We start from the raw sequence: 11,648 nt of genomic DNA, 5'->3' as shown, positions 1-11,648 counted from the left end.
ATTCATATTCTTCTTATTCATCGTTTTCTTCATCGTTTTCTCTTTCCCCCCCTCTTTTTTTTTCCTCGTCCTCCTCTTCCTTCTCCTTCTCCTCCTCCTCCTCCTCCTCCTCCTCCTCCTCCTCCTCCTCCTCCTCCTCCAAGCATGGGTACAGGCTTATCTCGCGCTCTGAGGGTGCATTGACCAGAATATAGTGAGGGAAATTACCATGAATTCACGCCAGGATTGTCCCATTGCGGTTTTCCTCCTCCGTTTCCTCCATTTTATCTTCTTATCTAATTATTTCTTATTCGTTTTTTTCCTTTATATCATCTTATTTCTCAGTTCTGTTACCGGTATTGTTATGAGACCTATACATGAGCTAATCTGCATTTTAACGCTCTTTTTATCTTCAGTAAGCGAGTAGGATTCTGTTTACTGCGGTTGTGATGCCTAAGCACTCCATTCATTTTCAGTAAGAGGGTAAGATTATGTCCACTGCTGCCTATATTTCCTCGAGTCGAAAAGCAATTGCTCGCAGAGGTGCTCTTTTTACTCTGAGAGTTGGCTACTAGCTGACTGTTTGGAAAATATACGATGTCCGAATAACATCATTGTATTTGAAGTAATTGCTGAATAATAGGAATCAAAACTTATTTACTAACTCAAGTTTCTCCCTCTGATATATGTTTTACCAATTAAAAATGGTAACGAGTTAAGAGATTATGAATGTGCGCGCAGGTAAGTCTTTATCCATTAATGTTGCGACACGAGCATGTTTTCGGGTGCACGGTACTTCATATACAACTTGTCATATATTTTAACACATATTGCTAAACAGTGTACTTGACTATCGTTATATTTATTAGTTTTGTGAATAAAGATGGTGAAAAGTACTTCTAATTCAGCCTGTAGTTTGTGTCTGATGTGTTATGATCTGCAAATTAGGTTTACAGAATAGCCTGCCTGCTACAAAACATACACTTTACGTTCTGACCATCTAGCCACCACTTTCATTGGTTAGTTGAGAAGATTCTGGATTTTCCGCAAAAAAGTTGATTATTATTACTTATTCTTATTTCATTTCATGCAATTAGTCCGAATCTGTGTTAAAAATGTGAAGTTATATAAAAAGTATCCGAGATTCTTATTTCATTTCATGCAATTAGTCCGAATCTGTGTTAAAAATGTGAAGTTATATGAAAAGTATCCGAGAGCACGTTTGTGTTGCTGAATTGGGTGACGGATGTTAGTAAATCGACTTATCTGCACATTATTCATAATTTCTTAACTACCTCGTTGTCATTTTTAATCGACATAACAGTTATCGGAGGAAGAAACTTGAACTCTAGCAAGTAAGTTTTGGTTCACATTACCTGGAAATTATTTAAAATGAAATTGTTATCCGTACATCGAATAAATAACCAATGAGCTATGAGACAGAACGAACACTCCGAGAAAAAAGGGCCACTCTTTGGGCAAGTGCATTTTCACTTCGATGAAAAAGATAGAACATAGGGCTGTAATGCTTATGCAGGACGACTGGTATTATTTGAACCCCTTTTTCCTCTGTCGGTGGAGGGCTGTTTCCTGTTCCATCCCATCATGCTGGACGCAAAACATATGACCTTCTCACAAGAAAACCGCACCTCCCCCCTCACATGAAGGCCCTTATAGAGTGTCTACCTGTTTCCTGTTTCATATTCCAATACAAAATTTATACCAAATTTGAAAGAATGATACCGAGGGGGAAATATTTTACGAGGGAGTGACATAAAAATGGTGGAGAGGGGAAGGGAACGGCGAGGGAATGTAAGAAAAAAAGTGTGTGTGTGTGTGTGTGTGTGTGTGTGTGTGTGTGTGTGTGTGTGTGTGTGTGTGTGTGTGTGTGTGTGTGTGTGTGTGTGTGTGAGAGAGAGAGAGAGAGAGAGAGAGAGAGAGAGAGAGAGAGAGAGAGAGAGAGAGAGAGAGAGAGAGAGAGAGAGAGAGAGAGAGAGAGAGAGAGAGAGAGAGAGAGAGAAGGAGGAGACAGACAGACGTACAGACAGACAAGAAATGTGACGGACAGAAAGTAAATATAGGAAGGATATCAGCCGAAACATTTTAGAAAAAAATAATAGGAGTAAAAAATCACTAAGATACACTGAGTAGCAAACAGACAGACACAGACAGATAAACAGACAGACAGACAGACAGACAGACAGACTCAGAGACAAACAGACAGAAAAAAAAGAGACAAACAGACAGACAGACAGACAGACAGACATTCGGGCCCTCGAGTACAAGGTAATAGCAAACAGAATCGAGTTCATACAAAGAGCTACTCGTTACCTTTGATCTTGTTTTGCTTAATTTTCCACCTGAAAAGCATGAAAGAAGTTTACCTGGGTACACCTGAGGCTCGGCAGAACACGTTACCTGTTGATGTTATTACCGCTGTTGTTGTTGTTGTTGTTGTTGTTGTTGTTGACGCATTTATTATCGTTGTTTCTTTAAATCTTCATATCACATCCTCTGTTGTAGTTTATTTCTCCTTGTCGATGTGTTTTCGGACTCAGTGAATATTTTTTTCCTCAGTGTCTGTCTGTCCTCATGCATCGAATCAGTGTTTTCTTTTTGTTCCTGTTGTTGTTGTTGTTGTTGTTGTTGTTGTTGTTGTTGCTGTTGTTTCTTCTGCGTTGCCCTAGATTAACTTCCTTGTTTTGCTTCGTTCATCTCGGTCAGAACTATTTTTTGTATGCTTTTATATTGTCTGTTTACTATTTATTTCCTTTATAATTCCTGTTTTTGTTGCCTGTGTGTCATGTTTTTGCATTCTACGTGTTTCCGGGGTGGGTTTTTTTTGTGGTTTCTGAATTTTCTTTTCTGCGTGTTTCCCAGGTTTATATTTTCGATGCGCCTCGTTGCCCCTGATGCCTCCTTTTATGCTGATATTTAACGCACTTCACCCCACTGTACTTCACCTCAGTTCACTTCACTTTATTTCACCTCACGTCACCTTCACTTCACCTCATTGTACTTTACTTCATATCCACTTCACTTCACCTCACTTAACCTCACTTCACTTCACTTCACCTCACTTCACTTCACTTTATTTCACCTCACCTCACCTTCACTTCACCTCATTGTACTTTACTTCATATCCACTTCACTTCACCTCACTTAACCTCACTTCACTTCACTTCACCTCACCTCACCTTCACTTTACTTCATCTCCTCTTCACTTCACTTCACTTCACTTCACTTCACCTCGCTTCACTCCACTCCATTTCACCTCACCTCACCTTCATTTCACCTCATTTTACTTTACTTCATCTCCACCCCACTTTATTTCACCTCACTTCACTTTACCTCACTTCACCTCACTTCACCTCACTTCACCTCACTTCACCTAACTTCACCTCACTTCACCTCACTTCACCTAACTTCACCTCACTTCACTTCTCCTCACCTCACCTTCAATTCACCTCACTTATTTTCACTTCACCTCACTTCACTTCACCTTACCTCACCTCGCTTTTTATGCTTCCTCCCCCGTTCGCCGCCGCCTCCTCCTCCTTTACACAGTGTCAAGGGGCTCATTGTTTCCAGGTAGCGCATCAAGCCCAGGCCGCGGCACTACACAGGGGCGACGCTCTCCGTTAGTTTTCACTCCTACGCGCCTTAAAGGGAAAGTCTCAACACTCGGGTGCCGCGCCAGTCCAGGATAACGTGTACCGTACTTTTATTGTCACCATTTTACACTACTTATTATTCCCGGGGGACTGCATAATAAGAGTGGAGGAAGTCAGTTTTTTTTTTTTTTTTCGTATATTATTCTTCCTGTGTTTTCTCCTCTTCTGCTGTTTTTGTTGCTTTTCTAGTTGCTCTTGCGTGTTCAAATTCCTCTTCTCCATCGCTTTATATTTTTTGCCATGGCTCAGTTATGTTTTTTTTTTTTTCATCACCAAATATTTTTCTCTCTAATTTTCGTCATGTATATATGGAGTGATGAGTGACAGTAAATTAAAAAACAGATAGCTAGAATTTAATGTTCGTTCAATGCTTTTCAAACCATAAAAAATCTAAGACTGATCCCGAATGGTGTTTATATATGCATGTGCTATAATATGTGTTTCCCGATGATCTCTTCACGAAGTAGCACAGGCCGGGGGAAGATAACGTTTCCCGGAACATGCCAATACCGGTGACGGAAAGTTGATAATATTCTCGTTGCAGGACACCGCGTTATCTCAAGCCGCGGCGAGTGTTGAGGATGTCTGGTAGCAACGGAGGAAGTGCGTCGTCGAAGGCAACGGAAGAAGAATGGAGAAAGGAGATATGGTGAGTGTTAAAGATTCTTGAACGTAACTAAGCTAATCTCTATGGATAAAATACATAAATCAAGTCTCTTCAGGCAATGGGAGGAGGTGTAGAATAGATGATAGAGTGAGTGTTAAAACTGTTTAGGCATAAAATTGCGCCTTTATGGCTACGAAGGGACAAGGCATTATTAGTAGGGTAGGCGGTGGCCGAAGTGGTAGCGTACTGGACCCACATTCGCCGCGTGATGGACGACGCGGGTTCGAATCCTCACGCTACCACTCGGATTTTTCAGTCACCGCCGAGTGGCTTAAAACTACCCACATGCTGTCCTGAAGACCAGATAGGATGTGTTGAATAGGTGATGAAGTGAGTGTTGAAGTTATCTGTGCGTGAAATAGTTGTTCTTTATGGCTAGGAAGGGAAAGTAAGTCACCTGTGGCATTGGAAGGTGTAGAATAGCTAATGTTTAGGCGTAACTCCTCTCAGGACGCAGATAAGAAAGACAAAAAAAAGTTTCCCCAGACGACGATGATAAAAAAATAATGGCATATAAAGGAAGGGGTACGAAAGAAGGGAAGAAAAGAAAGCAAGGGAGAATAAACCAATGAAAAAGGAGAGTACAGAATAAAAGATGAAGAGAGAGAGAGAGAGAGAGAGAGAGAGAGAGAGAGAGAGAGAGAGAGAGAGAGAGAGAGAGAGAGAGAGAGAGAGAGAGAGGTCACTGAAACCAAATGCGTTGAGTAAAGAAAGGAAAGAATGACAGGGAAATGAACAAGCCGGGTGAGGGAGATAGGAAAAAAGGCAGGTGATGGAGAAAATAGTAAAATGAGGAAGGGAGACTGAGGAACAGAGGAGATAAAGTAGTGGCTAAATAAATAAAGGGAACAGTGTTAGGGGAAATAAATGGGAACAATGGAAAGAAGCATATAAAGAGAGAAAAAGGAGAAAGAGGTTGTGGAAGAGTTAAAAATTGAAAATCTATTTGAATATCGGGAAAATAAGATACATTTGGATCAAAGATGCAGAGGAAGGAATATTTTGAGGATGTCTGTGTGTTGCGTGCGTGTGTCAATGTGTGCGAGTGTGTGGAAGAAGGGAGGGAGGGTGGCTGAGTTGGTGTGGGTGTTGGGGGGGGGGAATGAATGGGTGTGGATGCGTGGGTGTTGGTGTCTGTGGGCGTCTATGTGTATGCCTGTGTGTGTGTCTGTGTCTGTCCGTCTGTACCTCATAAGTTTTCCAATTTCAATACTAAATCTCTTCGGAGACACTCGGAAGCTGAGGATCGCGCTGTGTATCTGTCTTGCTACATGACGGCAAGGAGGAGGAGCTGGAGGGGGGTGTAGGGATGGAAGAAGGGAAAGGAAGTGAAGGGAAGGGGAAAAAAAGGATGCTAGGAGGGAATGATGAGGTGAAAGGAAGAAAAGGAATAGCATAACGGGACAAGAGGAGGATGGTAAAAGGGTGACGAGAAGAAAGAAGGAAAGAAAATAGGTGATGCTGAGGAGATTGATGATAAAATAAACGTGAGAAGAGTAATGGAGATTTTGATGGAGAGGTGAAGGGATGAAAGATAGGACTCTGAGGAGGAGATGGATGGGTGAAAAGAGGAAATAATGGGATGAAGTTGTAAAAAAAAAAGATAGGGAAGAAAGGAAGATGCTGAGAAGGATATAAAGGCAGGAGAGGTATAAGAAGGTGTGAAAGAAGAGGGCAATGGGATGAGAAAAGAAGGAGAAAAAGTAAAGAAGAATATATGAAGAAAAGAGGTAAAAAAATGAGAGAGAGAGAGAGAGAGAGAGAGAGAGAGAGAGAGAGAGAGAGAGAGAGAGAGAGAGAGAGAGAGAGAGAAACAAATACGTTGGGTAAGGAGAAGTAAAGAAAGACAAGGAAATGAGCGAGTGTGATGAGAGAGATGGAAGAAAAAGTGTGGCAATGGAGAGAAGACAATGGAAGGAGGAAGGGAGGATGAAGGAAGGAGAAGGTAAAGAAGTGGTTAAATAAATCAAGAGAACAGCGTAAGGAGAGATAAATGAGAATGAAGGAAAAATGAAGAAAAAAACGCAGAGGGGAGAAGGATGAAGCCAGAAAAGAAGAGAATGGAGCAATGAATGAATTGGAAGACGAGAAAGAGAAAACACGAATATAAGAAGAAAAATGAAAGAGAAAAATGCGGGAATAATGAAAGGGGAGGCTGAGAGCTCTTGGAAGGGAAGTTAGGAGAAAAAGGCTGATAAAAAAAAGAAGAGGAAAGGGAGACTGCTGGAAAGAGATTTAGGGGAAGTAGAGAGGGGCTTTATTCCCTTGTGAGAACCCAACAGCTCTGAGAATCCTACAGAAGAGAGTTTTGGATTTATTGCATCGTAAAAAAAAAAAATGTGATGGTTTGAGGGGAGACTTTAATTTCTTTGCCTAACATGAAAACTTTGCTACGATTGGAAACATCAACTAAAAACTACATGTGTGAAAGTTGTGTGTGTTTATTTTAGTGCGTGGCTCTTAACTAACTTCTCTCCCTCCTCCTCCTCCTCCTCTTCCTTCTCCTCTTCCTCCTCTCCTCTTCTCCTCCCCCACTTCTCCACCTCCATCGAAGCCCAAAATCGCTTATAGATGTTATGAATATGAAATTAGTGCGTTTAACCATTCTTTTTTCCTTATAACTCCTCAAACTTCATAAACTTAGAGTGTGCGAGTGCGTAGGCGTGTGTATCGTTTAGTAAGTGCGTGGGGTTGAACAATATTCCAACCCCATTACGGCCGAGGAAGGGGAAGGGGTTGTAAGAAAGTGGGTGCGTGTAATCTCGTCTTCCTTTATCATCCCGGCCTGGTAATTTTGAAGGGTGTGTGTAGACGTGTGTGTGGGTGCGTGTTATCTTGGCTGACCTAGTTTTGCACGCTGCCCGCACACGCCTGGAAGCTTGTGAGGTGCGTGGGGTGAAGGTTCCTGGTACACACGCGCGCCGTACAACCACCACCACCACAACAACCACAACTGTCAATCCTTTTTATCACCACCACCACCACAAGCATCAATAACCTCCACTTCCTTCATGACCACTACAACCATAACAACCTCTTCTACCACTGTCACCACCACAACCACCACCACCACAACAACAACAACAACTGTCAATCCTTTTTATCACCACCACCACCACAAGCATCAATAACCTCCACTTCCTTCATGACCACTACAACCATTACAGCCTCTGCTACCACCGTCACCACCACAACCACCACCACCACAACAAGAACTACTACCATCCTTTTTATTATCACCACCACCACAAGCATCAACAACCTCCACTTCCTTCATGACCACTACAACCATTACAGCCTCTGCTACCACCGTCACCACCACCACCGTGACCCATATTATTATCATCATCTCCACCTCCACACCTCCACAACCACTAATACCACCACTGTCACCACCTCCACCACCAAAATCATCATCGTTGTTACTATTATCATAACCGGAGGCAACAACACCACCACCTCCATTATGATCAACACAACCATAAAAACCATTAGTAACACTGTCGTCACCTCCACCACCATCACTTCCACTATCATCATCAACATCCTTCACCACCATCACCACTACTAACGCCATAGCAACTACAATAACAAACAACAAAAAGTCAACAATGCTATAGATGACTGAATCACCCTTAGCCGTCTTTTGGAAACTTTATCTTCCTGTTTTTTTTATCGGGATCAGGACGTTGTGGCCATATCTTTTTATCGTGTTTTTTTTTTTGTTGTTGTTGCTTCTTCGGTCGTTGGCTTGCCTCCATTTACCGTAAACACCAACAGTAAAAATAGTAAAGACAAACGGCAAAAAAAAAAAAATGTTCATGATAAAGTTTATAATTGGACACAAGAGAAAAAGTAGAAGTAGCAATAGTGTCTCTCCCTCGAAGTAGCAATAGTATCTCTCTCTCTCTCTCTCCTACCCCCCCACCCCCCTTTGCTCCCTGGCGGCAGAGATGATCAGAAGCTAACGAGCGGATCAGCACACACAAGTCTCTGGAGTAACTTTTCCTGATTGACACGGAAACTCCCTCGACACGTGCACTTCCTGGCAAGACTTGGGCGTTGCGATACTTTGATCCTCATCTTGCCCTGGGAGCTATTTGCTTTAATCTGCGTTGTGCAAAGGGTAAGAAAAGTGAGGTAGGAGGTGGAGTATAGTATAAATGTTCACTTCTCTTGTGACTCGTGGATTTCAACTCTCCTCCTCCTACTCTCTCCTCCTACTTTCTCCTCCTCCTCCTCATCCTCTTGCTCTGGGAACTGTTTAATATAATCTGACTCCTGTAAAGGATATAGATAGGAACTTTCCTCCTTCTCCTTCTCTTCAAACTCCACCTTGTCTGAACTACTTGATCAGTGTCGTTTATTAAGAGTGTGTGTGTGTGTGTGTGTGTGTGTGTGTGTGTGTGTGTGTGTGTGTGTGTGTGTCTGTCTTTCTGTCTGTCTCTCTCTTGCACACGCACAGGTACACACACACACACACACACACACACACACACACACACACACACACACACACACACACACCAATTATTTTTGTCAACAGAGAAAACTTGTTGCAGATACGACTCCCATTTTCTTTCTTCCCTTCCCTTCCACCCACCCCGATCACCAGCACCAGCGATCCCTTTCTCCTCTTCCGACCATTAATTACTGCGGCGGGTAAACATTGACCAGAAAGGACGTCAGAAAAGCAGAAAGACACCTATAGCAGAAAAAAAATTGTGGAAAATTCTCGTGTGTTGTTTCATTCTCCCCCTGTGATCACTACCTGGAATCACTGTCAGTCCTATCTTTTGCACCAACAATATGTCAGAAAACACAAAGAAAACTCGGGTAAACAGGCTCTAAGTGAAACGTCTCGGGCAGCTTTTACGTTCAATAAACAGCACCATCAGCCATCTAGCCAGCCAAGCGTACCGTACAGGATCCGCGGCAACCTTAACGAACCAAGTTTTTCAAAGGAGCGCCGTCATTCGAGAAACGCTTGCGTGTGTGATCGCCTCCCCCTCCGCCTCGTTGTTCACCTTAAGGCTTTACGTCGCTTCTGGTTTCTTTCCTTAACTTTCTGTGATCGCCCTGTGTTTGGTGTTTATTCTTCGTCTTTGCTTGGGCTGGTAGAGACAGAGATAATGACGGTGGTGGCAGAGGTGGTGGTAAAAGTATCCGTTATTTTCCTCGATTTTCTGTGATAGTTGCGTGTTTGGTGTTTAATGTTAGTCTTTTTTTTATTTAGGTCAGGGAGGCATAGAGATAATGGTGGTGGTAGTGGTAGAAGTGATAAAAAAGTTAGCAGTAGTAGTAGTAGTAGTAATAGTAGTAGTAGTAGCCGAAGTAGTGGTTGTAGTAGTAGTAGGAGGAGGAGTATGAACAGTAGGCAGTAATAGTAGTAGTAGTTGTTGTTGTTGTTGTAGGAACAGTCGTGACAATATTGATACTACTACCAATGATAATAATAATACCAATAATAATATATTTAATAATCAGCCGTATCCAGCATCAGTCAAGATGAGGTGTGTGTGTGTGTGTGTGTGTGTGTGTGTGTGTGTGTGTGTGTGTGTATTTACCTAGTTGTATTTACCTAGTTGTATTTACCTAGTTGTAGTTTTACAGGGCCTGGGCTTACGCTCGTGTGGTCCCGTCTCCGTATCTGTATTTGTCCAACATATCCTTAAAGCCTTGCACACTCTTCGCCGATACTACATCCTCACTTAGTCTGTTCCAAACCTCTACATTTCTTTGCGGGAAGCTATATTTCTTTGTCTCTCAAGCAATTTTTTTTGTGTGTGTGGTCAAATTAGTCGAGACAGGTGGCTTGACATTTTCCAAAGACTTAATTAAAACCATCTCCAGCAACTTCATTATCAGTAAAAGTCAAAATGAGTGGCTTTCTGCTATACCACGCACTCCAGCTGCCGTGATGTTGTATGCTGATGTTGTACCTTGACATAGAGAGACGAAGAGAGGGGAGGAGAGGGCGGGGGTGCAATAAAGTGTTGTGGGTAAGGTTGGCTCCAGGAGTGTGTTTCCAGGGCGCTGTAATGGAGCACACAGGCGAGAGAAGTGTGTTGGAGCATGATAAAGTGGCCTAGAGGGGGGGGGAGGGGGATGTGTGTGTGTGTGTGTGTGTGTGTGTGTGTGTGTGTGTGTGTGTGTGTGTGTGTGTGTGTGTGTGTGTGTGTGTCCGTCACCATCACCATCCACTCAGAAGACTCCCACTTGCCTCCTCCTTCCACATCTTTCTCTTCCCCTTCTACATCTTCTTTCTCTTCCTTCTCTTCCTTTGCTCTCTTCCTCCATTTTCTCCTTCACACCGGTTATCTTCTTTATATCACTTTGTTTTCTATTTTCATCTATATTTTCTCTTCGCCCCTGTCTTTTTTTTCCTCCCGCATCTTCCCTTGTATCCATCTTCTTTCCCTCTTCTCTGTTTTCCCATTCCCTCTTCTCCCTGCCATCTCCACCTTTTATTTATTTTCTTCTTTCTTTTTTACCTTTCCCTTCCTCCCTTCTTTCCTCCTCCCTCATCTCCTCCTTTGTCTTCCTTCTCTCCCTTTGTTTTATTCTTTCATTTCCTCCTTCACACCGGCCTTCCTCTTCTCCCTTCTTCACTCTTTCTAATTTTCTTCTTTCCTCTATATTCAGCCCTCCCTCCCTCTTTTTCTTTTCCGTCTTTTATCTCTACTACCGTATTCATTTTCCTTCTCTGCCTTTCTTCTAGTTTTCCCTCTCTTTCCTTCTTTACCTTTTCCTTTTCCACATCCTTTTGCTTTTCCTCTCATTTCCATCCCAGTTTTTTTCCGCTCCCATTTTCCTCTACTCGCTATCCTTGTTTCTTTTTTCCCTCCTTCTACCCGTTCTCTTTGCGCCTTCCTTTTATCCTTCTACTTCCATTTTCTCTCGCTTCCCCGTTAACACATTTTCCACTCCCTCTTTGACTATCCTTTCTCTCTCTTTCTTTCCTCTCCTTTCCCCTCCATTCCTTTCCTTAATCTCCCACGCTCACTTTCTTTCCCTTTCCCCCTATTTCTTCCACTAGCTCCTTCTTCTTCTCCTTTTCATTTCATTTCCCTTCTTTATTTTTCCCTCCTCTCGTCCATTTCTTTTCATTCGACTTATTTCACATCTACCCTTCCCTTTCCCTCTCTCTCTCCTTCACCTTCCTTCTTCCCTTTCTCCTCCTCCTTCTCCTCTTCTCATGTCTTTCCGTTTCCTCTCCTTCCCCTTCATTTCCCTTCATCATCTTCACCTTCCTTCTTCACTTTCTCCTTTTCTTTCTCCTTTCCATTTCCTCTTATCATCTTTATTTCACGTCTTCCCTTCCTTTT

The 11,648-nt window shown here is 42.6% G+C and overlaps 1 protein-coding gene across 14 annotated transcripts in view; it reads left to right on the top strand.

The window, feature by feature from the left end:
• Window positions 1-11,648, top strand: part of LOC127005836 (glycine receptor subunit alpha-4-like) — a 148,683-nt gene that overhangs the window by 9,949 nt on the left and 127,086 nt on the right. For all 14 annotated transcript variants that reach the window (XR_007758947.1, XR_007758950.1, XR_007758951.1 and 11 more), the window contains one exon: window positions 4,198-4,302. The gene's annotated coding sequence lies outside the window, so the exon portion shown is untranslated. The remainder of the gene's footprint in view (window positions 1-4,197; window positions 4,303-11,648) is intronic.

This window comes from Eriocheir sinensis, chromosome 31 (genome assembly GCF_024679095.1).
Source record: "Eriocheir sinensis breed Jianghai 21 chromosome 31, ASM2467909v1, whole genome shotgun sequence".
Taxonomy (NCBI): domain Eukaryota; kingdom Metazoa; phylum Arthropoda; class Malacostraca; order Decapoda; family Varunidae; genus Eriocheir; species Eriocheir sinensis.
Note: the sequence above shows the minus strand (reverse complement) of the source record. Positions and strands in the feature narration are given on the sequence as shown.